Source organism: Bidens hawaiensis, unplaced genomic scaffold (genome assembly GCF_021521415.1).
Source record: "Bidens hawaiensis isolate Kalapana, Puna unplaced genomic scaffold, B.hawaiensis_p1.1 tig00037284_1, whole genome shotgun sequence".
NCBI lineage: Eukaryota > Viridiplantae > Streptophyta > Magnoliopsida > Asterales > Asteraceae > Bidens > Bidens hawaiensis.
In genome coordinates this window covers 3904-31177 of record NW_027496515.1, presented here as the reverse complement: position 1 = coordinate 31177, position 27274 = coordinate 3904, and the positions used below count along the sequence as shown (strand labels likewise).

The 27274-nt window shown below is 40.6% G+C and overlaps 1 pseudogene; it reads right to left on the bottom strand.

Moving 5' to 3' along the window:
- LOC143589227 (protein trichome birefringence-like 34) lies at positions 1 to 25243 on the bottom strand (annotated as a pseudogene).
- Between the last annotated feature and the right edge of the window lie 2031 nt (positions 25244 to 27274).

Here is a 27274-nt window from a genome sequence, read left to right as displayed (position 1 = left end):
TTGTTTAAAGAAATATAAATTATTACAGTCATTGAAGAATACAAGCAAGAATTAGCTCATTCCAAGTATCCGGGACACCTGGAAGACACCAATGTATACAATCAGCATATTATTTGGGGTTGGATAATTTTTTTGCTTTTAGGGTTGAATAAAACATCCTATGTATAGAAGGATGCGCGTCTTTTCTATATTGTGTAAGTTGTGTTATATTCATTAACCGCACATTCACCCCTTTTGTTTTCAACTTATCTAATGATGATTCCTGAAGAGGTATGTACCCGCCTTAACATCGAGCGGGGCGGGTCAACCACAAGATATAGACAAGAGGCTTGAAATCAAGATATCATGAAGGCACAAAGCCAAAACCTATGCGCATGGCGCATATCACATATGCTCACGCACCATATATGCTCACGCATATCACATCTGCGCGTGGCGCATCTGCGCGTGGCGCATATCACATGCTCACGCATATCACATCTGCGTGTGACGCATCTGCGCGTGGCGCATATTACATATGCTGGCGCATATCACATCTGCGCATGAAACATCTGCGCGTGAGAATAAAGAGAAGACCTCGCGCATCCTCAGGATAGGCGCATATCACACGTGCACATAATCAACCTCGTCCTTATCCAAATCAGGATAAGGACAACCTTGATTGTGCTCGTCAGACAACCTTCCAGAATGTATCCTTTAAGGAATAAGAATATGCTGATGTTGACAGCTGCCAATGAAAGGTGGACAACTCAGCAAAACCCATGTGCTACCACGTGATTGCACATGGGTCAGGTGAAATACCTGGGTCAGAGAATAATCAATGAAAAAGCACCAGGTGTCCTAAGGACACGTGGCGCAAAGCAACAGGAGGAGGCCAAAAAGGCCCTAATGGGATCTGAGCCCAATCATTGGAAACCCTAACACTATAAATACCACACCACCTCCACAAGGGGAGGTAAGCAAGAAAATACATTCCAATTCCTTACTCACTCTCAGATTATTATTATCCTCTCCTACAATCTCTTATTCTCACACCGGAGGGTTACCCCAAAGAGGACCCCTCTGTCCCTTTCTGAGGGATAAGTTCATGGTGCTGCTCGTTTTGTAGGTGGAAGAATTCATACTCCGGAGAACCATCGGTGAAATAGCATACTCATACCCGAGGAAAGTTGATCGTCTACCAGTGAGCCGATCCACGTTTCTTCATTGGCGCCATCACCTGTTACAACGGCAACAAAATCACCATCTCATCAGTTCTCTCTGAAAAACTTCACCATGGTTTCTGGTGTTCGAAACAGCGATCAAGTTCTGGAGGATATTGAACTTGAGGATGTTAATGAGGGACAGCAGTTTCTGAGGGTGCCGCGTGATTCTGCGCGCACCACCAGTAACTATCCCTTCATCACAACTCCTCATAGCCAGACTGAAACTCCTCCAGACGATCTCACGTTCCAAAATCTGACTGGCGCGAAACAAAAAGGACCAATGGGTCCAGAAGTTGAAACCAATGACCCTAAAGAATGGCTCATAAACGAACAACGACGTTTAATGGACAAATACAATGAGCTGGTCAAACACAAAAAGTTAGCCGACTTAACACAAAGGCTCGCGTTTGATAAGCAAACCATTCAAGGAACAACAAAAAGGGCGCGCGCGCCGGAAGATGGTCACTCTGCTCACACTGAACACGCTGATTTTAGTGATGAAGAAGTGCACAGCATGAGGAAGACGCGAGATACTCATGCAGGAGGCTCACAGCTCCGCGCGCACATGAACATAGCGCCTGGGGCCAAAGCCGATATGGATCTGTACACACCGTACAACCCACCAGCGAGAGGGCAAGTGGACGTAACCACACCATACAGGCCAGCCATCTTGGTGAAGCATTCAAAATTCACTGAGCGCATCGCGAAGGCTCCCATTCAGCACAAAACCAAGATTCCAAGTGGTTTGGGCAAGTACGACGGCACAACTGATCCAGACGATTTCCTACAAGGTTTTTACAACACTGGAAACCTAGAAAGCTGGACGATGCCAACATGGTGTCACATGTTTGATCGCTGCCTCACGGGCGCAGCGCGTGTCTGGTTCGAAAGCTTGCCGACTGGGCAAATCGATGGGTTCGAAGAGCTATTGGAGAAGTTCCAAGCTCACTTTGTGCAGCAGCGTAGACACACGCGCGACCCTAATGACATCATGCACTGCGTGCGCAGGAATGATGAAACGATTGAAGACTACATAACTCGTTTCAATCAGGAATCTCTTGCAATTGGAGGTATCACTGAGCAACTCTTGCGCGTGGCCTTTATACAAGGTACGCGCAGTGATCAACTCCGCAGAGCTCTCGTGAGCAGAGATGGCATGCCAACCACTTGGGCCAAGCTAATGGAAGCATCGCGAGTCTTCGCGCGAAATGAAAAACAAATTGCCCAAGATAGAGCAAGAGAAGAGGGCACCAAGCAGAAGCACCGCGCAACAACGAAAGGAGGGGCAAACAAAACTCTGTATGGTCCAGGTTGCAACAAACCAGTTTTTCTCCCGCAGAAAAGCAGGCGCAACCAAGCTCACCCCAGCCCCAAAAAGACAGTCGTAATCGCGGAGAGGGTGACAAGAGGGAAGGCGGCAGAGAGCCTAACAGACCTCTACCAAGAATATGGACTCCCCTCACTAAAACGCCTTCACAAGTGTTAAGCACAGAGAATGTCCAGTTTAAAAGCCCCAAGCCACTACACTATAAGGGACCACCAAACAGTGGCAAGTATTGTGAGTTTCACAAGTCCACGGGGCACAACACCGATGCATGCCACCATTTGAAGGATGCGATTGAAAGAGATGTGAAATCAGGCAAGTTGGCTCACCTGGTGAAAAAACCCAAGACCAGAGAATGAACAACCAGATGGAGCCTCAGCCAGCAAAAAGTTCAAAAGAATCTGTGTAGCCGAGGGAGGAAGACAAGGGCAAAGATCGAGAAAGAGAAGCGCGCAAGTCCAAGGAGATTGGCGTGAGCAACAAGTAATCTTCCCAAGAATCAGGGGAGGCCCTTCTATCAGCAGTCCTCTAGTCATCACTACACACATTGCTCATTATGAAGTGTCAAAAGTCCTGGTGGACACTGGCAGTGAATCAGACATCATGTATGAGCAATGTTTCAGGAAGTTGGATCCAGCAGACCAAGCAAGGCTCGAAATTGTGAATGCACCAATCTCGGGTGTTTCAAATGAAATCATTCACCCCTTAGGTCAGATACAATTTGAACTAACTATGGGGGATGAGAAACACAAGCCAGCTGAAATTGTCAACTTCTTGGTCTTGCCCACCACTTCATGCCACAATATGATCTTGGGTAGAGGAATGATTGCCCAATTCAACGCCATAACGTCGCCAGCGAACTGCGCGTTGGGGTTCCCAACACCAACAGGTGTAACATTTGTATACCGAGATCATTTGTGCGCAGTGACAAGTATTCCGCGGGAAGGAAGAATGAAACTTCCAATGGCAAACAACGCGCCAGAGGAATGGATTCTCAACCCAAAATTCCCAGAGCAAACAATCACAATTGGAGCTACGATATCAGACGACACAAGGTTGAGAATGAAAAGATTGCTCACAACGTATATGTCGGTCTTCGCGTGGCAACATTCCGATATGACTGGGGTTCCGCGAGACCTGGCGCAACATTCTCTCAACACGTTCAAGTCCGTAGAGCCAATTGCTCAAAAGAAGAGAATCATGGGGGATGAGAAGGCAAAGGCCATGAATGAGCAAGTAGAGGATCTACTGCGCGCAAACATCATCCGCCCAATACGATACCAGACATGGGTAGCCAATCCTGTGATGGTAAAGAAGAGCAACGGGTCATGGAGGATGTGCATTGACTTCAAAGACCTCAACAAAGCATGTCCAAAAGATTGTTACCCCCTCCCAAACATTGACGCGAAGGTGGACTCCGTGGCGCCATTTAAGCTCAAATGTTTTCTGGATGCCTATAAGGGCTATCACCAAATTCAAATGGCACCACAAGACGAGGACAAGACTGCCTTCAGAACCGACAAGGGTGTTTTTTGTTACACAAAAATGCCCATTGGTTTGAAGAATGCGGGAGCCACCTACCAAAGACTCATGGACGCGGTTTTCAACGAGCAAATTGGAAGACCTAGAAGTCTACGTGGATGATTTGGTGATCAAAAGCAGGGAGGAAAAACAAATGCTCAAAGACATCGAAGAAACCCTTTGGCGCCTAAAGGAAGTAAACATGAAGCTCAACCCGAGCAAATGCACATTTGGCGTAGAAGAAGGGAAATTTCTCGGTGTAATGGTCACCAAGGATGGTTTCAAGGTGAACCCAGAGAAGGTGGAGGCTATCCTTGACATGCCCTCACCATCCACCATGAAAGAAGTTCAAAAGTTGAATGGTAGATTGGTATCAAACAACAGGTTCCTAGCGAACCATGCAAGCAAATCTACCCCATTCGTTAACACATTGAGAAATTGCCTAAAGAAAAGCCAATTCAAGTGGACGCCTGAGGCCGAGCAAGCTTTCAGTGAGATAAAAGAATATCTGATAAATCTGCCTGCGCTCACAGCTCCACTTCCTGGCGAAACTCTAACATTGTACCTGTCAGCAGGAGAGCGCGCCATCGGCGCAGTGTTGTTGGTGGATCGCAAGGGAATCCAAACACCAATCTATTATGTGAGTCGGGTGCTGACAGATCCTGAGACGCGCTACTCCATCATGGAAAAGTTAGTTTTGTCACTAACACACGCGTCGCGCAAGCTTCATAGATAAGTCAATAGTCATCCTATTGAAGTTCTGACTGGTTACAACATCCAGCAAGTCTTGCGGCGTCCCGCGCTCTTAGGAAGGCTGACAAAATGGGCGCTGGAATTAGGAGAGCACACGATCGCCTATAAGCCCCGTCCAGTAATAAAGGGACAAGTCTTAGCTGATTTCATCGCAGAAATCCCTGAAGGAAAAATTGAAGAGGCTCAGCGCGAGGTAGACCCTCCGCGAGCCAATAATGAAGAAAATGTTTGGAGATTATTCACTGATGGAGCTTCAAACAATGAAGGGTCCGGCGCAGGCCTCAAGCTGGTGGATCCAGAAAGTCATGAGTATACTTACGCAATCAGGTTGGATTTCAAGAGCACCAACAATGAAGCTGAGTATGAAGCCCTGCTGGCTGGTCTGCGCATCGCGCACAAGTTCGGAGTTAAAAAGCTAGAGGCCCATGTTGATTCATACTTGGTAGCAGCACAGGTCAATGGCCTTTATGATGCCAAGGAGAACACCATGCCTCTGTATCTAGAGCAGGCGAGAAAACTCATCGAGCAATTTGACTTCTTCAGAATCATACATATTCCGCACAGTGAAAACAAGTCTGCCGACGCGCTGAGTAAGATGGCATCAACCAGCTTCGATCACTTTGGCAAAGATGTCAGGGTGGAAGTAATGAGCAACCCGTCGGTGGGAGCGAAGTCTGTCCTTGTAATTCATACAACACCTTCATCATGGATAACTCCATTAATGGAATTCTTGAAGGAGGGAAAGATACCGGACGATCGCGCACAGGCGAGGAAGATAAGACACAAGTAGCAGAACTACGAACTGCTTGATGGTACGTTATATCGACGCTCTTATCTTGGACCGCTCATGAAATGCCTAGATGCTGAGGAAGCGAGCTATGTGATCAGAGAGATACACGAAGGAATCTGTGGAATACATGCTGGCCCGCGCATGGTGGTTGCCAAGGCAATGAGCGCAGGTTACTATTGGCCAGGCATGTACTTGGACGCGTTAAAAGAGATCCAAAAATGCAAAGCGTGTCAGAGCTATGCGCCAAACACCATGCGGCCAAAGAACAACTTGATTCCGGTGACCTCCGCATGGCCTTTCCACAAATGGGCAATCGATATTGTTGGTCCCCTACCGCAAGCGCAAGGGCGAGTAATATTTTTGGTAGTGGCAGTAGACTATTTCACAAAATGGGTTGAAGCCAAGCCACTAGCAAAAATCACAGCCGAGGCGATGAAGCAATTTATTTGGAGCCACATCATATGCCGTTTTGGCCTGCCCATGAAAATTGTGAGCGACAATGGCAAACAATTCACCGACAGGAAGATATCCAGTTGGCTCAAGGAATTGCGCATCAACCAAATCTTTACTTCAGTATACCACCCTCAGGGGAATGGCCAAGTGGAGCGCGCGAACCAAAGCTTGCTAAATGGGCTGAAGAAAAGGTTGGAGGGAGAATCCCATTCATGGGTCGAGGAGCTACCTAATGTCCTGTGGGCGCACAGGACATTAAGCAAAACCAGCAATGGCGAATCCCCGTTCAGCCTAACCTATGGAACGGAGGCTATGATTCCAGCAGAAATTGGATGCCCATCCCATAGAGTGCTCATGATGAGTAAGATTGATAACGAGCGCGAAAGAAGGTTGGATCTCAACTTACTTGAAAGGCGCAGAGAAGCGGCTATCATCAGTGAAGCCAAATACAAGAAAAAACTAGAAAAGTATTACAATCAGCGCGTGAAAGAATGCCACTTCAAGAAGAATGATTTTGTCCTTCGAAACAATGAAGCTAGCCGCGCGATACCCCCGGGAAAGATGTCCCCCAATTGGGGGGGACCTTATCAAGTCTCGGAAGAATTGGGAAAAGGCGCATACGCTTTAAAAGATTTGAATGGAAAGAAGATCCCGCGCGCATGGAACGCAGCACAGCTTAGAAAATGTTTCATGTAAAAATTGTCAAGTTTGTAATCAAGGCTTTTTAAGCCATTATGAATAATGAGACGCGCTATCTTCTCTTAATGTGTGTTCTATTACCTTTTGCATACATGTTTCACACTTCCCTTTATTAATTTTGAGCAATATGACAACATTGTATTGACATCAAAACAAAAATAAAACGAAGTAAAACATACATGCGCGAGCTTCAAGCTCAAACGCGTTAACGAGTTTTAACTCTAAAACGTCAGGGCCTTAGCCCAATAATATGAGCCTTAGATCAGGGCCTTAGCCCAATAATACGAGCCTTAGCTCAAATCACTCACAAGATCCATCCTACATGCTGCGCAGCTAGACCATAAAAATACCTAAGCACAACTAAGGCAAAGCACATGCCAAAACATAGTTGTTAAGGTCTCAGGTCGAGGTCGCGCATGGAATTGTAATGGATATCAGAGTAACACATACTGACACGTAAAGGCTAAAAAACTCATAATTCCCTATAATAAATGTGCGATAACGTCGCGCAAAAGAGGAATAATGAAACGCCAAGGCACGTGTCAACATAGTCAGGATATTGCAAAATCACTTAAAATATGACAAGGATTAAGTAAAATAATTTCCTTACAACCTTGTTCTTATTTCAACGTGCAAGCATATCTTATATTCAACAAGCAAACATGCAATATAAAGAGATGAATGGGGAATGCGCAAGATGCGAATAAGGGAAAAACAAAATTTCATTCCAAAACATAGAAGGTTACAAATTTACAAAATGATGAGATACAAACTGCAAATAAAAAAAAAACATGAAGGGCTTCTCAAGTCTCTATGTCGACGTCAGCCTCTTCATCGCCCTCATCATTACCTCCCTCAGCATCTGGCGCAGCCCGCTCCTCGTCATCTCCAAACTTGCCATAGTCAAGCTGTTCGTCTTGAATGCAGTCGTCTTCTATCACAATAGTGTCAGGAGCGGGTCATTTGGCCACGCCAGAGCCGCTAGCAGAGGCAGCATTGCCCGCGCCATCATCGCCGCCACCAGCCCCTTCACACTCGTCAAGTAATTTCTTTAGAGCGCCGAGATCGGGCTGATCAGCAAGCAAGGCTATCTGCAAAGCATAAGGAAAAGTGTGAGTACAAAAAGACTAGGAAAATAAGTCAAGGTAAACTCATTAAGGTTAAAATACCTGCTCAAGGATGGGAATGGGAGTATTCAAATACTTCTCCCCCACCTCGGCCATGTCCGCGCAGACAACGTCGAGCTGATAAGGGTAGTCGGATGGGTTCTTCTTCAGCATGCTATATTCACAGCCATCCTTAAACCCTTCAGCTCGACCCACCAAGCGCGAGGCAGCGTTGCAATCCATCACAAGGGTCTGAAACTCGTCTGAGTATTTCATCGCATAAGCACAACGAGTCATACCCTGTGAGACTAGCCATTGGCGATCCTGCGCGAGGGAATAAACAGACGTCTCAAGAGCAGGAATCTGAGAGTTTAACAACTCAACAGTTTCCTTGGTCTGTTTCAGCTCCTCTCTGTCGGACGCTGCTGCCGCCAAGGCCTCTTTCCTTTCCGCTCGCGCAGCATCGAGCGCTTCTTGGCTAGACGCTGCCGTCGCCAGGGCTTCATCCTTCTCTGCCCGCGCGGCCTCAAGCTCCTTCTTCAGGCGCGCAACCTCACTCTCTAATGAAGATTTGTCAGTGATAGACTGCACAAGCTCTTGGTCACGCGCCTCTGCATCCAGCTCCAAGTCGCGCACTCGCCGCGCATACTTGGCCGCGTCCGCCTCTGCTGCCTGCAGCTTCTCCCGCGCAGCCTGCAGCTCATGCCCGCGCTTCACGAAGGCAGCGTTGGCACTTGCTCGGTTCTCGCTGAGTTCTGCTTGGAGTTTCTCAGCTCTCTCTCGAGCGTCAGAAAGATTCCAAGCAGATACCTTAGCCTCTTGCTTGGCCTCCGCAAGAGCATCACGCACCTTTACATAATCATAGCGAAGCTCTTGGGAGGCAGCAAAGAATGCTGACCCAGCGAAAAGATGGTCGTTGAGCAAGTCCACGCGGGCGCGCTCCTCCTGAAACCTCCTTTCAGCTGGAGGCACGGAGTGAGCCCAGAAGTCTTCACACACCCCCATGGACTGAAATGAGCTATCCTCAGTAATATTCCATCTCGGGCGGTATATGTGATCGGCTTCCTGCAAACACAAAGCAACGTTCTAGTCATCTAAACACTAATATGGAAGTCCGCGCAGCGGAGCAAAACGAACTTATACCTGCGGGGAGCAAGCAGAAAAGTCAGCGCCAGCCCCATGAGAAGACTGCGCCACGAAATCTCGTGGCGCTACAGGGCTTGCGCGGCCGCCATCGGAGTCTTCAAAATGGGCCTCCTCATCTTCCTCTGTAACAGGCCTTTTCTCCTGCGACCTGGAAAAATCAAAACCAGTCTCGCGAGGAGGGCTGCGCGCAGGAGGAGGTGAGGGAGGTCTCGACGCCGCGAGATCAGCGCGTAAAACAGCCTCCTGCTCCTTAGTAATCCCAATGAGGGGAGATTCAGTGCTTGCAGGAGCAGGAGCAGAACCAACGGCGCTGGCGCCGGCGCCAGCAGTGCCGCCAGCAGCTTGTGTGCCAGCTATAATGCCTATGAAAAAACCAACAAAGAGAAATGATTCAAGACTTGATCTAAAAAGAAAAAAGTCAGAAAATAAAAGCGCAATATATACCTTGGCGCACCGCCGTTCGCGAGTTAAACATCGCCATGAAGTCCATTTTCCCCCTTTTTGAGGGCAAAACAGGGGACTTCAAAGCAACCTTCGGCGCAGCCTCGGTACCTTGTTGCGCCTGAGGTTGATCCACCAAGGTCGCCGGCTCTACAAACATTTGAGTGAGCAAAGATTCATTAATAACTCTATCGGAATCACGCTCATAAAACCATAAAGTATAAACAAAGTATACCTGTTGAAGAGGAAACAGCAGGCGCAGCGCCGCTTCCCTTTTCCGCCGCGCGAAGAGAGGAGGTGGCGGCACCATACCTCGTGTGGACAGGAGGACTGCCCACACCTTGAGGCAAAGAAGACAAGGAAACCTTGGAGGTAAACCCCTTGGTTTTCTTAAGTCCCTTCGCCTGAGTAGGAGGATCCTGAGCAACAGGGGCATCATTTTTCTTCTGTTTTTTACTGGCCCCTGCGCCAGTTTTCCCTTTAGCTTTACGCTTGAGTTGTGGCACCTCAGCTTCCTCCTCCACCTCTTCTTCCGCGAACTCCAGCTCATAGTTCTCGAGCGCATCTACAATACGTGCAACAGAAATGTTAACCAAATTTGGTATTCTAAAGGCATAAGCATAAGTACAAAGGCCTACCAGGCGCATCGCTGTCAAAGCAAAATCCCAAATCAACAGGGATGAACATATCAGCGAAGCGATCGGGGAAGCCAACTTCCCCAGCGCCCAGCGCGACAGAGCCACCCTCCATATGCTCATCATAGGCGGCGTGGACGTACTCCTTGCTTACTGCATAAAACAAGACAAATGATATCAGCAAAACGAATTATATTCGCGCAGAAATAATGCAATGAGCTAATAACTCACATAATCCATCAACTTGGATAACAGGCTCAGTCGCGCTGTCGGCCCACCTCCTGCTCATGCCAACCCCCACCAGCGCCTCCCCGCAAATATTCTTGGCGGGGGATGGTTCAGCAGTCAACTTATTAACCCATGCGCCAGTTGGGTTCTTAAGAACATTCACATCCGCGGGAGCAAAAGTGATCGCGCGCATGGTCATGCGGATGGGAATCACACCAGCCTTAATATAGAAAAATTTCTCAGACCAGTCATGAAGGCTCTTGAAGGAAACAATGCAGCACTTGACCTTCTGACTGCGAGGAACAAATGAGAACCAAGAATCTTGGATTTTTGGCTTATAAAAAAATTGAAAGCGCCGAGGGGTTGGCTCCTCGCGCTGAGCTTTGCACATGAACTCAAAATGAGTCATGCGCACAAGTCCAAAAGGATGGACTTGGGATATGTGAATCCCATGAAATTTAAGCAGCGCACCCATAAACCTTGTCATCGGGAGACGAAGGTTGCAGTGAGTGAAAAAATGGCAGTATATGGAGATATAGCCGGTGGGCGGATCTGCCGCCGTTTGCCCGGCCGCCGGGAGCATACAGTCGTACTCAGGGAGAAAACCCTGAGAGGCGATGAGACTGTCGAAATCAGACTGTCTCAACTTGCAGGGAATCTCATCCCACCTCTTCACTGTCTTGCCCTTCCCCACCTCCTCCGACGAGGCCTCAGCAGCCCGTTTTCCCTTGCCGGTCTTCTTCAAAGTGGACATGACTAATGATTTTACACGGCGTCTGCTGGGGGAGATTGTGGCGTCTGGGTTATCAGACATACAACTGTGAATCAAACAGAGGTTACTTCAAGAACGGAAATCTGGAAGCAAAAGACAAGCTCTTAATCGGAATAAAAATGGAAGGAAAGAAAAAGCTCTGAAATAACAATGAAGATGAAGAATAACAACTCAAAAGGCTTGCTTTTATAGGCCCAGGAGAGAGAGAAACAGGTACTGATCAGAGTTCACGCGCCCCCACTCGCAGGTGCAGGCCAACGCGAGCGCGACACGTGTTCCTGACACTGTGTGAGGGGACATAAAAGGGAATGAAATAGGTACTGATCAGAGTTCACGCGCCCCCACTCGCAGGTGCAGGCCAACGCGAGCGCGACACGTGTTCCTGACACTGTGTGAGGGGACATGAAAGGCAACTGTAGCACCTCGAGCACACGAAAAGTCTGACACATGTCTCCATCTCTGACGCATGTCAGCACCAACCAACCACGTACATGGACGATTCATTTTAACCAAAAGGATAGAATTTCGCGCAACGATGAGAAATAAAAAAGGAAAAGACAAACCCTATTAAAAGAGAACTATTAAGTCTAATATCTATCTTACCTCGCTCGCGCGAGACAAGACACACATTAGATTGGGGGGCTTGAAGAGGTATGTACCCGCCTTAACATCGAGTGGGGCGGGTCAACCCACAAGATATAGACAAGAGGCTTGAAATCAAGATATCATGAAGGCACAAAGCCAAAACCTATGCGCATGGCGCATATCACATATGCTCACGCACCATATATGCTCACGCATATCACATCTTCGCGTGGCGCATCTGCGCGTGGCGCATATCACATGCTCACGCATATCACATCTGCGCGTGACGCATCTGCGCGTGGCGCATATTACATATGCTGGCGCATATCACATCTGCGCATGAAACATCTGCGCGTGAGAATAAAGAGAAGACCTCGCGCATCCTCAGGATAGGCGCATATCACACGTGCACATAATCAACCTCGTCCTTATCCAAATCAGGATAAGGACAACCTTGATTGTGCTTGTCAGACAACCTTCCAGAAGGTATCCTTTAAGGAATAAGAATATGCTGATGTTGACAGCTGCCAATGAAAGGTGGACAACTCAGCAAAACCCATGTGCTACCACGTGATTGCACATGGGTCAGGTGAAATACCTGGGTCAGAGAATAATCAATGAAAAAGCACCAGGTGTCCTAAGGACACGTGGCGCAAAGCAACAGGAGGAGGCCAAAAAGGCCCTAATGGGATCTGAGCCCAATCTTTGGAAACCCTAACACTATAAATACCACACCACCTCCACAAGGGGAGGTAAGCAAGAAAATACATTCCAATTCCTTACTCACTCTCAGATTATTATTATCCTCTCCTACAATCTCTTATTCTCACACCGGAGGGTTACCCCAAAGAGGACCCCTCTGTCCCTTTCTGAGGGGTAAGTTCACGGTGCTGCTCGTTTTGTAGGTGGAAGAATTCATACTCCGGAGAACCATCGGTGAAATAGCATACTCATACCCGAGGAAAGTTGATCGTCTACCAGTGAGCCGATCCACGTTTCTTCAATTCCAAAATTCTCATCATTTTTAAATCCGACCCACTATCCCAGAAATCGTCCTTTGTTACCGGTTCGGTTTCATTCAAGCAATTTTCGTTACCTTGCATGCCCCAGTCTACACCCCTGAAAAAAGCCATAAAATTATTTATGTGCTTATTAAATTATCTTAAGGAAGAAAAAATTGCAAATTTTGTCTTTTTAAATTAGTCAAATTATGAAATAGGTCATTTACCAAAATTAGGTTTATTATTTATCCTTTATTTGCAATTTTGCCTCGCTTTTAGTCCTTTACCCTAACGACCATCCAAAAACTCAGTTAAAGTCTATTATATGCCAAACATGTGATGGGTATAGTTATAATTTTCACCCCTCATGAAAAAAACATATGAATATAAAAACAAAATAAATTAACAAATTTATAAAACACATAGTTAACCTAACCCATCCATTGCATCCACAATTCCTTCTCCGGCTAACCAGTCCACCAACCCAGTCTTCTCAGGCGAGCCACCGTCACATTCTTCTCCAACGAGCCATAAAATCGCAAGATTAAATCGATTCTTGGTGTGAAACCAAAGCCAACTCAAGCAATAACGCCAACCGAGGACTGAACTCGAACCCCTCGTCACTCTTTTCTAAATCCTTCCTCATCAAATTAATCTCGATACGCCTTCCTTTTAACTTCTTCGAAAGACCTTCAATTAGCTATTTGGCCTCCTGAAGAGCAAAGTTTCGAACATCATTAGTCACGACATCAAATTCTGCTTTTCCTCCATAGCTTCCGCTACACCGCCACCGGTGCGGTTATAATCGCAGCAGGAGTGACTCAAAGCTGGACAACTTTCTCCTCTGCTACGGCGGAGACGCGACAGATAGATATCGATCGGTGGCTGAATCTGGGGGTTTGTTTGGGGAAATTATAGGGATAGGTCGATTGACGGTAGAACCATGGTTCGTGAATAGGTTATTGGATATTGAATGTCAGACAACGCGCGGGGTTTCAATATTTTCAAGATATCTATATAGTAAATCAAATGTTCGAACAATTTATTTGATTTGGTATGATCAACGGATTTGATGAATAGGGTTGGATTATGAACTGACTTTGATTGGGAATTGTTCAACAACAGATTAATTTGATTAGGGAATTCTTAAGAGCAAATGGATTAGGTTGGAGATGAAGAACATATTTGATTTTTTGGGGTCGAAGTTTTGATTTGCAATATGAACTAGCTTGTGGAATTGTTCATTTTTCAAGAATTGTGTGCTGACGGTGGAGAGAGTTAATGTGATGATTTAACTGAGTTTTTGGATGGTTGTTAGTGATAAAGACTAAAAACAAGGTAAAATTACAAATAACGAATAAAGAGTGAAACTCATTTTTAAAAAAGACCCATTCCATAATTTGACTATTCAAAAGAACAAAATTTGTAATTTTTCCCTTAAGGAATAAATTTTTATTTAAGAGTTGGAATATTCGAAGTTATTTGATTCAAGATTCCAGATGGCAGGAGCCCATTCTCCCCCAACTAAGCATATTATATGTTAGAACAGGTTACCTCTTATGAGTTGCAGTCATACTCATGAAATATGTTTGGGTCCTTTTATGGTTTATATGTGCAGTCAGCCAACTAGACCACTTTTCCAAAACCATCTTATAACCATCATGGTTGCTAACTATGTCATAGTTCTTGGAATCTGCAAATGATCCATACCTGATGAGGTACAACATTTTCAAGATTCATTTATCAAATTAAAGCTAAACTTATTATAAATGTATAAGTTTTGAACTCACAAGATTTTTAGCGTAGGCGTCCCCCACCACAGATACGAGTTGAACACAAGTATATCAGCATTAACCCAGTATTGTGCGTGTTTTTCAATGGATTGGATGCTGATTACACGCTCCATTGTTTTATGTTTTGATGGATGATCGGCATTTGACTCGACAAGCAACGGAGCCCAGTAGAAGTCGATTGATACATTGTATTCCTGTATTTTCTTATGGTATAAGCATACTTAACATATAAATTGGACTATAACAGTTGGTTCTATAAAAATACAAGAAGCCGAAAAAAGGGAAATAATTAAAACTAAAAGATACATATTATTCACCAGGTTAAAAAATATGCTAGGGAATTTATTGAACTAATTTAATACATTGCGTTTCACAAGTATAAAACGCATATCATGTTATATTTCTAAAATGGAAAGGAAATAAATAATAAACATGAATGGTCAGTTGGTTTTACACGGTTGTTTTCAAGTTCTAAATTGAAACTGTCACACCATTAAAACCGAATCGTGAACTGGATTCTTTAAAGAAACTAGCCAACAGGCTGACTTTCTTCGGTTTAGATTGTTCGGTCGGTTTATGATAACCGTTAAAAACCATACACGTTTATGAGTTTGTTCGAGACGAACATCCAGTTTAGAGCCCATCCCTTTACAGTTAATAAAGAAAATGATTGTGTTTTGTTTAAGTTTTGAATCAAAATCTTCACATCTAGACATCAATAACACAACATCATACATAAAGTCCATAATATATATGATGTAGCATTCGGATGTCTTTTATTTTTATATTTATTTAAATTTCCTATGTTATCTTATTTGGTTTTTTAGTTTAACTATGATTCTCACCTATAAGTTGAGATCAAGGGTTTATTGTTTATTTAGTTTTTGATTAAATTTGATATTATAAGAACATTGTTCTAACCTTTGGTTAGTTTATTCATCTTTGTTAACCATGAGTTTTTTGAGACATTAGTCACTTCCAAAACTACATTGTTATATTTTATAAGACTCGGGTACATTTAAAATAACATACTTATTGACCAAGATTCGGACAAGAAATCAACATTTTAGGGTGAATCAATATTCTACATATCCTTTTTAATAAAAAGTACTGACAGACTTTATTCTAGGTTTAAAAATTTATTATTACATAAAGATAATGTAATATAGAAAATAAAACCCTTTTTTATAGAGAAATGATTTGATGCTCACACAAACAAAGACTTTTGATAATGTCTGATGTTGTGTAAAACCCACATGTTTTCCTAATAGTTTTTATGTTATTTTGTGCTTAAACGTTAACGAATATCATTGGTTCTTGCGTGAATTTAAACTTTTGTGTATGTGATAGGTCCCTTGAAGAGAGCGAGAAAACGATTTAAATGGAGAAAAAATCAGCTAAAACGGAGCTCGGATGAAGCCGGTACGCGCGCACGAAGATAAACGAGCTGGAAGTCGAAAAACGTCAGAAAATGGCATGGCCGAGCTACGTGACCAGGTCATACCATTCAAGCAGCATGTGATGGATTCCAACATGTCCCAAGGCTGCCAAGAACAGCCAGAAATCATAAAAACGACTGTTTTGTCTTCTAGCGGGCTTTGTGGGTTTGTTTTAACCTGTTTTATATTAGGAATGGGTGTTTAATGATATATTTAAAAACCCTAAACCCTATGAACGATTTTTAATCATCTTTCCAGCCATCACGTCTGCTAAAGTCGAAATACCAAGGAGGAGGAGATTCCGGATCGGAGTTTTATCAACCGGTTGTCGGTTTTGCTTGTTTTAACTTTTGTGAGTTCGTTTTTGAGTTTTAGACTTTGAAACAAGTTCCAATCAGTTTGTAATGAATACTTTGAGTTTAATTATCATTATTATATATTGTTCATTCATTATGGTTGGCTAAATTTGTTTGAAGTGCTTAGGTTTGACGTTTAACGGTTGATTTATCACTTTTCGGGTGCTGATTTCGTGTTTGATTGTTTAGTTATTGTAAAGTTCATAATTTGTGATATTATTCCATGAACCTTGCTGCCATTAGATGTATTTTAGGTTGCATGAGCCCCGAGTAGTTGATTATTGCACGAATTTGTTTCGTGTGGTCGTTAATTGCTAGTTCGGTTAATACTGAGTGTGTTGATTGATTGTGGTAGACGCGTTGTAACACCCCGTAACCGCAGCGGAAACGTACACGGGATGCAACAGACACATCTGATATCAACAGCATTGCTTATAAAGAAAATACCACTACATTAACTTTTAACATATTACATTGTTGCGAGTTTCGTTACTGTCTAGGTGTTACACACATATTTTACCGATAAGACATTAATTTATATTCATTACAAAATATAGAGCAGCAAGCCTCCAACAAGTAGCACAGATCATTAAGCACATATCAATCATTCCAACTTTGGCATACCTAGAAAACATGTAAAGAAAACGGGTCAACTACGAATAGTTGGTGAGTTTCACTAATTTAAATAAACACTGACAGATCATTTTAATAACCATTTATTAGTAATGAAATTATGCTGGGAACTATGTTACCCCAGAACAATAATAACCTCTGGGAACTACGTTACCCCAGAACAATAATAACCCCTGGGAACTATGTTACCCCAGAACAATAATAACCCCTGGGAACTATGTTACCCCAGAACAATAATAACCCCTGGGAACTATGTTACCCCAGAACAATAATAACCCCTGGGAACTATGTTACCCCAGAACAATAATAACCTCTGGGAACTATGTTACCCCAGAACAATTACGCATGATAAACAATTTATATATTCTGTGCATCAAACATATATATATATAAATATACAAGTGTTTCCATACGATCGGTATGTACTTAAATACTTTAATAAAGACATGTTTTCCGCCCCGGGAAAATATTTAGAAACAGTTCAGTAAAAAGGGGCTCGTGAAAACTCACCTTTTTGTGAGTCGGTGGGTAATACAATGAACAGCTACGTGCCTGGATCTGTAATATAATATCTAGTCGTTACTATATAATTCCCATAAATTAAATCCGTGTTAATCGGCACATCTGGGGACATTGTTAACCCAGTACTGTACTCGATCCGGGGACAATGTTAACCCCGTGACACTCCTAAGGACTCAGATTGTGCCATTACTTAGAGTCGGACGGTCAAAATTTTCATTTTTATGTTTTCCTTGATTTGCGTGCCTAGCACGGTAATCCGTTTTTAGTTTCAAAAATGAGTTTATTCACACTTAACCCAAAAATGGTGTTTGACTGTTAATTTAGTTAAAGTGATGAAATTAGAGCTCGGTTTGGACACCCCGTTTGGCCGCGGGGCCCGTTTCCGTCATTTATGTGCCGGAAACAGTAAAATCGGGTAAAATTACCCAAATCATCCGAATTATTTTCGGATGATTTATTTTTACTTAATTTACTTAGTTTTATGAAAATGGTCAATTTTTAGGTTTTTATATACCAGTCAGCTCGCTTATGCGAGTTTTGCCGGTTTACACGTTTTAAGCTTTAGAAATTTGTTTTTATGTTCTTTTTAGCACAAATAATTACCCGTTTAGTCTCGGGTCTTGAAATTTTGCACAACACTTATTTTGACAGTAAGAAACTTTATAAAAATTTTCCAGATTTATTTTCTTATATTTACATTTATTTATCTATTTTTAAACATTATTAACACACTAAATATGTCAAAAATACCAAAAGACTTTAGAAAAATCCCAAATTTTTCCGGGATGATCCCTGCCATCCTCATAACTCCCTGGAATTTTTCCAGAACCCAAAACTCATATTTCAAGCCATTTTCACAAAAACCGAGCTAGAAAGCCCTAGAACTCGTTTTACCGAAAAGCCCCTTTAGACTTTTCCAACTGAGCTCAAATTTTGTGTGTGAATTTTATATGTTATAAAAAGCTTATCCTAAATTTTCCAGAATTTTTCATCAATTTTAGCTATTTTTCACCATTTTTGGCCAAAACCGAGCATTAAATTCACCAAATATTCATCTTTTATCCAAAAATTACCAAAAATTCACAGATCTCATATTTTCATGTGTAGATCATCTCTGTGAAATTTCGTGACCCAACTCTAAGCACACTACAATCTGTCCATAATCACTAAATCACACGAAAACCGAACTATCTTGTGTTTTCTAGCGTTAGATCGCAAAGATCTTGGTTTCTAGCCTTTGCTAGCCACTAGATACAACACTTACAAGCACAATAACACTATACCAAGCAAGTTACACCAACAATCAAACCATTTCTTTCATAGTGTCGGTTTTGATATAAAAACAAAGGTTTTAACCGTAAAAATCCGTTCTCGACTCTTTTTACTCATTTCTTGGACCAAGATCCCTTGTATAACTTGTATACATCTCTTGATCATGCAAGAGTCGGTTTCATCTCGGGTTTTCACCCGTCTTTCACATGGAAACTCATTTTTACAAGATTTCAACCGTAAAATTTCATTCTAAACTCTTTTAACTAATTACTTGGATCAAGATCCTTTGTATAGCTTGTATACATCCCTTGATCACACGAGAATCGGTTTCATCTCGGGTTTTCACCCATTTTTCACATGAAACCTCCTTTTCTCAAGATTATAGAATTAGAAACAAGAATCAAGCCTTAAAAACATGTTTATACCTTCAAATCTTGGTTAGAACTCAAGAAGATTGGATGAATGTGGATGAGAGTTGAGAGATTTGAGAGAGTTTTTGTTGAACAAAGAAAAATGGAATGTGTAAAGTGTGTGTGTGAGGCCGGCCTAAGTGGTGGTGTGGGGGGGCCCACATCTCAAACCATGGCCACACATTTGGATTACACAATCCGGATAATGTTGTGGATAGTCTGGTTCAGTTCGTTTCTCGTTTAAACTCGTAATTCGGCTTAAAACGAGCCTAAAATGGTCGTTTTTCGGGTTAAAATAAAATTTATATAAAACCGACTTAAAAACTTTAAAAACTCAAACCATGACATTAAAACATCATATTATTAATAATTACGCATCTTTTTCGGCTTGATCGATCGTCTCTTGCTTGGTTTGATGTGAAAGGTTTCGTTTATCGTACCGACGTACTAATAAATCGAAATCCTTTTTCTGTGCTATAATTTACTTATCCCGAAGCATTAATACTTCGTAAATATCACTAAACATTATATACTTCGTCTATAATGTAATTCCCGATTCGTTCGGGTTTCAATAATCGTTCATTGGTTAAATATAATTCCAATACGAGTCACTATATAATCGAGTATGATTCGTACTATGAATCATATATACTCGTATATACGTACTATAACTCATATAATCAATATTAAATGACACGTAAATAGTATATACCGGCTAGGGTATACCTGGATTTGCCGGAATCGTTACACGCGTGCCATTAGGGTTTATGTTTCTTGAATCATTTAGGTCAGTAGGATCATCCTCTTTGAGTTTGACCAAAACCTTAGGGGTTAGCTTATCTCTCTGCTTTAGTTGATTTAGTTACCCGTTGCGAGACCACATGCGGTTTTCTAGCTATCGACTAGGTTAGTTTGTAAGTTGAGTTATTTTATCCTTAATATTGAATTAACCCTCTCTTCCTAGGTTTGTAATTAGCTCGAGCCTTAGTGAGGATTGTAATTTTGATACCGACCATGTAATAAATCATTAGGGTACGTAAATAAACAACCGTAAATTAAAAGCTAAATAGACGTTGTTAGGGTTTTCTGGTAAAACTGACCGTAGGGACCCAGTTGCCTTGATTACATCTATCTTAGTTCATCTTTAGACGCCGGTTTCAAACACTTGTTAGCACCTGAGCCATCCTATACCCGTTAAGTCATCTTACCTAGGTGATTCATTTTCTTATTATCGTTAAATCTCGTTAAGTTTCCAGTTAGTTTCGTTAAGTTTCACCGTTAGTTAAGTTAAGTTAGTTTAGATATACAAGTTAAACAAATATATTATTTAGGCAGCACTTGAGTAGGGTTAGTTATCTGAGCCACCTCACGTGTCTTTGTGTTCGATACTCTGACTTCCTTAGTTTTTACTACATACGATCGGTACACTTGCCGGTTGTGTGAACTTAAGTTAGGATATTCCGTTTTAATTTAAAGCTTAGTTGTGAGTCGTAATTTTCATAGATACATTTTCGCACATCAATGTCACATCCAAACATGTCGTCGACGTCGTTTGTCCTACTCACCTAATGTGTTTGTCCTCCAATCAAATAATGCCACTTGGCTCCAAACAAGTCGTCACATATGAGTTTGGTGAACAAACACGTCTTCCAGACGAGCTTTTAAACAGGTCGTCCAGTCGAGTTGTTGAACAAAACAGGTCGTCCCAGACAAGTTTGGTGTATAAAAAGGTTGTCCCAACGAGTTTTGTTAAACAAATAACTGAATAAGTCGTCCCTTGAGTTATTAATAACATGTGACGTCTATTTTGGTCCTACAAACACGTCATTCAACCAAAAAAAACACGTTGCAAACGAATATTTGAAGGAAACATTTCTGGAACTCTAATTTTGTGACGACATAAAATGAATTTCTCTATAAAAGAGATGTTTTGAGGATTTTCTCAAAATAAAAAAATCTAACATATAGTGAAAACTTCAACATCTATCGACTGTGACCAGTCTATTAATTTTCATATCAGAACGATAAATTTGGGAAGGACGTACACAATGGGGTCGTTGGGGAGTAATAATAGCGGGTGAAGAGTTTTGTTGATGTCAGAAATTTTAAAACAAAACAAAAAAGTTTTATTTGTACGCATTCTTCGAATTAATGGTGTTTTTCACTTTTCAAAACTATTTATGTAATCTTCGGTTTTTTTGTTTTCTACATTTTTGCCCATGAGGTTAAATTAGAGTTTTTAAACGTGATTTATTTTTTATTGTTTTTACGGACTCACTTTCTTATAATGGGAAAATCATTAAAATATTCATGAATTATTGACAAAAATCAATATTAATATAAAGTGGCGGACTCAGGAATTATTTCCTTGTGGGGCGATATCGGGGCTTAACACTAATTTTAAGGGGGCGATCGAGATTTTCACATAAAAATAACACTAAAAAATAAAATTTAAGGTGGGCGGCAGCCCCCCTTAATTTCTTAATAGGTCCGCCTCTGTTAATATAGTACGTCTCTAAAACTTGAGCGCTTTACAAAAATTATGGACTTCAGAAGTTGACGTATGGGTGAAAGGTCTTGGCTTTGTGAGCTTTATCTAATAGTTGAACAAACAAATAAACGACTTAGTTTTTTATTCTAAATTCATTTTTAAACGATTCTTACAAATTTTAGACGCTTCTTGTACTATTTTTAGACGCTTCAGTACAATTTGTAAACGTCTCATACAATTTTTAGATGCTTTTGTACTATTATTACACTTTTTACAATTTTAGACGCTTTCGTACTATATTTAAACGCTTCGTACGCTTTTTAGATGCTCCCTACTATTTTTATACCCTCCATATTATTTCAATACAATTTTAGACACTTTAGCACCTTTTTAGACTTTTGTGTACGATTTTTAAACACTTCGTACAATTTTTTATGCTTCCATTCATTTTAGATGCTTCGTACGATTTTTTACCCTTCCATATGATTTTTTAGACGCCATTGTACGAATTTAGTCATTTAAGAAAAAACGCTTATGGATTAGACGTTTCCCCTTAGAAGAAGTATGCGTAGATGCTTCCTCTGAAACATACCATGTGTTAGGAAATAACTGGTCCATTTATGGCTATCAGATGAAGCTCTTAAAAGCCAGACATTTCACCCATGTATCAACTTCGGACGTCTTAATGTTTGTAAAACCCTACAGACTTCACATATTTATTTTGGATTTTATTCAATGATTCATGATTATTTTGTTAATTTTCTCTTTTATCAATGAATAACCTTACTTAAAAACGATTTTAATAATCAACAAAATGCACTATTGTTGGATTAAATATACTATAACAATTTCAACCAGTAACTACCATAATTTTCGTTGGTAATGGTAATCGTAAGAAGCAACTCTTTCTCCCCCAACTTGTATTTATGCAGTTTGAAATTAACTTACAACACTTGGGGTAATGAAAAAATAACTAGTCCATTATTTATTAGGGGTATGCATAGTTACTTCTAAGACCGTCCGTTATGGGGACGTTATGCAAGCGTTGTAGCCTATAACGCCGGGGCACACCGCCCCCCCCCCTCCCCTCCCCCTCCCCCCCGGCGTTTTGGCATTTTTTTTAAACGTTATAGATAAAACGCGATGAAAGGCTCCAATATAAAAAAAATAGCCGTTAGTTACCGTTGGAGGAGTGGAGAATAAAAAAATATATCTATATTATTATTTCATATATATAACCAACTCATCCCCAATCAAAACTCATTAAACTCATCAAACTTTATAAAAATTCTATTTCAACTCTATAATTTCTCACACAAAATTCACTATATACATGGATCCTCCATCTATATATAAACAGTTTTTCGGGCCCGACCAACAAGCCGAGGACATGGTGGAGGAATAGGCGGTTACGAGTGCGATTACGCTCGCGACAACTTATATGAGTTCCGTTACGAGTGCGATTAGCTCTCCACCACCCCCTGTTTCAAAAAGAGCATATATCGAACAAGATCATACCGAAGTCAACAACCGGTTGATGGCGGATTACTTCTGCGACTCGCCGAGATACAAGAACCCGAAGACCTTTAGGCGTCGTTTTCGGATGTCTAAAAATTTATTTATGCGCATCACCAATGATTTGGAGCGTGAGTTTGATTACTTTAAGCAAAAGCCTGACGGTCGAGGGACGCTAAGATTCACGGCTATTCAGAAGGTTACGTCAGCCGTACGCGTGCTCGCCAACGGAAACACGGCCGACATCAACGACGAGTATTTAAAGATGGCCGACAAAACAACTCGGGACACCTTGGAGTATTTTTGTTACGGTGCGTTTTGTTTTGTTTTTTTAATAGTTTTATCACTTGTTTACTTTAATCATTTATTTTATAAAGGTTTTGTAAAATATAGGAATATTGAAACTATATGAACCACATTATCTGAGAGAGCCTAACTATAACGATCTACAACGTCTTTACGAGGCACATACAAGGGTGCATGGTTTCCCCGGCATGATAGGGGGTGTAGATTGCATGCATTTGGAATGGGCTAATTGTCCAACTGCATGGCGAGGTCAATTCACACGAGGTGACCAATAGGGACCAACGGTCAGCCTTCAAGTGATTGCTTCATACGACCTTTGGATTTGGTCGGCATTCTTTGGTGTTCCCGGTTCCAACAATGACATAGCCGTCTTAGAGCAGTCTCCTGTGATGGAGAGTTACATATATGGGACCGTTCCTGTCGCTTCGTTTTGGGCTAACGATAACTTCTACCATCATGGGTACTATCTGGGTGATGGAATATATCCAGAGTATGCGATAATCGTTAAAACATTCAGAGACCCGATGGATGAAAAAAGACAGTATTTTAAGAAAGTGCAAGAGTCTGCGAGAAAGGATATCGAGAGGTGTTTTGGTGTTCTTCAACAACGATGGCATTTTGTTAAAAATCTTTGTCGTCTATGGTCTTTAGAAAGAATGAAATGTGTCATATATGCGTGTATCATAATGCATAACATGATCATCGAGGACAAGGGAAGAGCAATATGTCCAACTTTCATACCGGATCCGGATCCACCACGGACTCTGGCAAGTATGGAGCAAAGACTCGAAAACTCGGATTCTGTGCGGTCAAGAGAGATACATAACGCACTAAAGGAGAATTTGGTCCAACATATTTGGATGTATCGGCCTTTGCCTGGTGAAAACGATGATCAAAACGAGGGCAACAATGAAGACGATGATGAAGATGACGACGACGATGGCGAAGACGATGAAGACGAAGAGGACGACTGCGACGAGCACGACGACGACGAAGAGGGCGAAGACGACGAGTAGTTTTTTTTTATTTTCATGTAATATTTTTTTAATAAAATATTACTGTTATTTGATTATTCTTATTAAAAATTAAAAAAAAATCAAAAAAGTGTAAAAGTGACTGGGCGTCACGTGGCGCATAATGTCTGGAGGTGGAGAGTTATGACTACAGTCTGTTTTTGTAAAAAACCATAACTCTGATTGGACGCCACGTGACGCATAATGCGTGGTAGTGGAGTTTTATGACTACACGTTGTCTAAGTTAAATTGATAGTGATTCTGGCTGCGTAAATCAAAGTTAGGGACTGGCATTATTCAAACATTTCGTATAAATTACTATCGGTCGGTTGTTCGAGTTATAATATGGACTCCTAGTCAATTTGCCCTTTTTGTTTTACTTTATTTATTTAAATTTGATCTTTTAAAACTAAAAAAAAAAGAAAAGATTTGACTTGTAAGCTTAATTTTCAAGTTTTAACTTAAAAAGAAGGATGGGTGACTCACAAATGCCTTAAACGTGAACAAGGAGATATTGGCAAGTTTCTGCATCTTCTTTAGTCCAAGGGGGATAGGAGATTGAAGCATACAAACCATTGATAGCCATTGGTTCCTATTCACAGAATCTCCAACGAAAATTACCCTTTTACCCCTCAATCTCTCTAAGAATTTCTTTGGCATCAAATCTATACAAATTAACACAAACAAAAACAATAAAGCACAATATAACTTTAAAGTTCCAAGCTTAATGTTTAAACTATGTCATTCCTATTTCATAAACATGTATCGGTTTGGCTGATCTTCTCTTCTTATATCCATGTGCACACATATATTACCACTCAATTTACACTTCATTTTTACTAGATTTCGGTTGTAAGTTTCCTCATTTCTTTTGTTATTGTCATTGTGAGCGTAATCAAATGAAAATCAAGTGTTAATTTTTGATGATTATATAATTAGGATTACCATTGAGAACAAAAATGAAATTTTGGCGTGTTATTTATAAAATTACCGGTATGTTTCATTATCGGTCAATTGACAACAATTTATATTATTAAAAGCTAGTATAAAAAACAAATTGGATTTTAATAATCTAAGTTATTATCAACCGACAATTTACGAGTTATGTTCAGAGCTTCAACTTTAGTTGTTAGCGACAATCCATATGCCATAATTATCATAGATATGTACACAATTGCAGTTAATTTCTAGAATTTGATTGTAATTAGTGTCCTCCTTTCGTTCGTAATCGTATTGTGAGAAAAATTAGAGTGAAAATTAAGTATCAACTTTTAATGATTATTTGAATGGAATCACCTTTGACAACATAAATGAAATTAGGATTATAACTAATTAAATTGTATTTATGATCAATAAATAGATGAAAGTTTAAATTATTAAAATTTATTTTCATATCCATTAAAATATGTTTAAGATGGTCACTCGAATGTTTAAGGTACTGATATCTTTTAAAACCTAGATCGGACCAGCCGATCAGACCGGTTCGACCAGGGCCCACTAGGAAATCCGGTCCAGATCACTTATTATAATCGTTTTCTAATATCCCGGCCGGGTTTAATGGTTCATGGTTCAACCGAACCGATGAACCGCCGGTCTTACTTGTAAAGCCTTTTTTGATTAAATAAAAAACATTGTTGCTGCTTGGAATCAAACCATATATATATATATATATATATATATATATATATATACATATATATATATATATATACATATATATATATATATACATATATATATATATATATAGGTATTGGATCATTTCAGAAGTTTTTTAACAGCGAGAAGTGAATGTGTAACTCCATTAATCCCTAATTTCACTCCATTTCTTATGTGTAGGTGCATATGTATGTGTGTAGGTACGCATGTTTGTATATGTGTACATATGTTTGTATATGCGTATGTATGTTTGTATGTGTGTAGGTACATAGGTTTGAATGTGGCTCGGTACATTTATATGTTTGTAGGTTGGTTTGAATGTGCAATTAAGACATAAATACAACCAACCTACATATATATATGTAAAATCATATGAAAGGGAGTGAAACTAGGGATTAATGGAGTTATACATTCACTTCTCCCACTTCTCGCTGTAATATCACTTCACGCAAGATCCATCCCCTATATATATATATATATATATATATATATATATATATATATATATATATATATATATATATATATATATATATATATAGGGGTGAGATCTAGAGAAAACTCCTCTTAAAGAGATAACTAGAGAACTGGTAAAAAATATTTTTAACTATTTTAAAAAAAAATATTTTGTGATTTTTTTTCTTTCCTCTTTCTAATAAGATGATATTGTTACTAAAACAAATAATAATAAAAAAAACTTAAAACTTGTCGGTGTAGTGCAAATGTGCACTAATGTTATTGCATATATACAATAGTGTTTTATTGCATATAATACAACACAACTGCATTATACAATACAAACTATTGAATATATGCAAATACAACATTAATAATTATATGCAATACACACTATCGCATATATGTAATACAACAATAATGCACATATGTACTATATCGATTTTTTTATATAATATAACACTATTGCACATATAAAATACAAACAATTGCATATATGTTAATTAACACTATTGCACATATAAAATACAAACAATTGCATATATGTTAATTAACACTATTGCACATATAAAAATACACACTAGTGCGCATATGCATTAAGAAAAAGTCGATGTGTTGCATATATGCATTACAACGAGTTTTTTATTTTTGTTTTTATATATTTTTTTGTGTAAAGAATAACAACATATAAGAAGGATGAAAGAAAAAAAAATCTTTTTTTAATTAAATCAAAAATATTTCATTATTTGT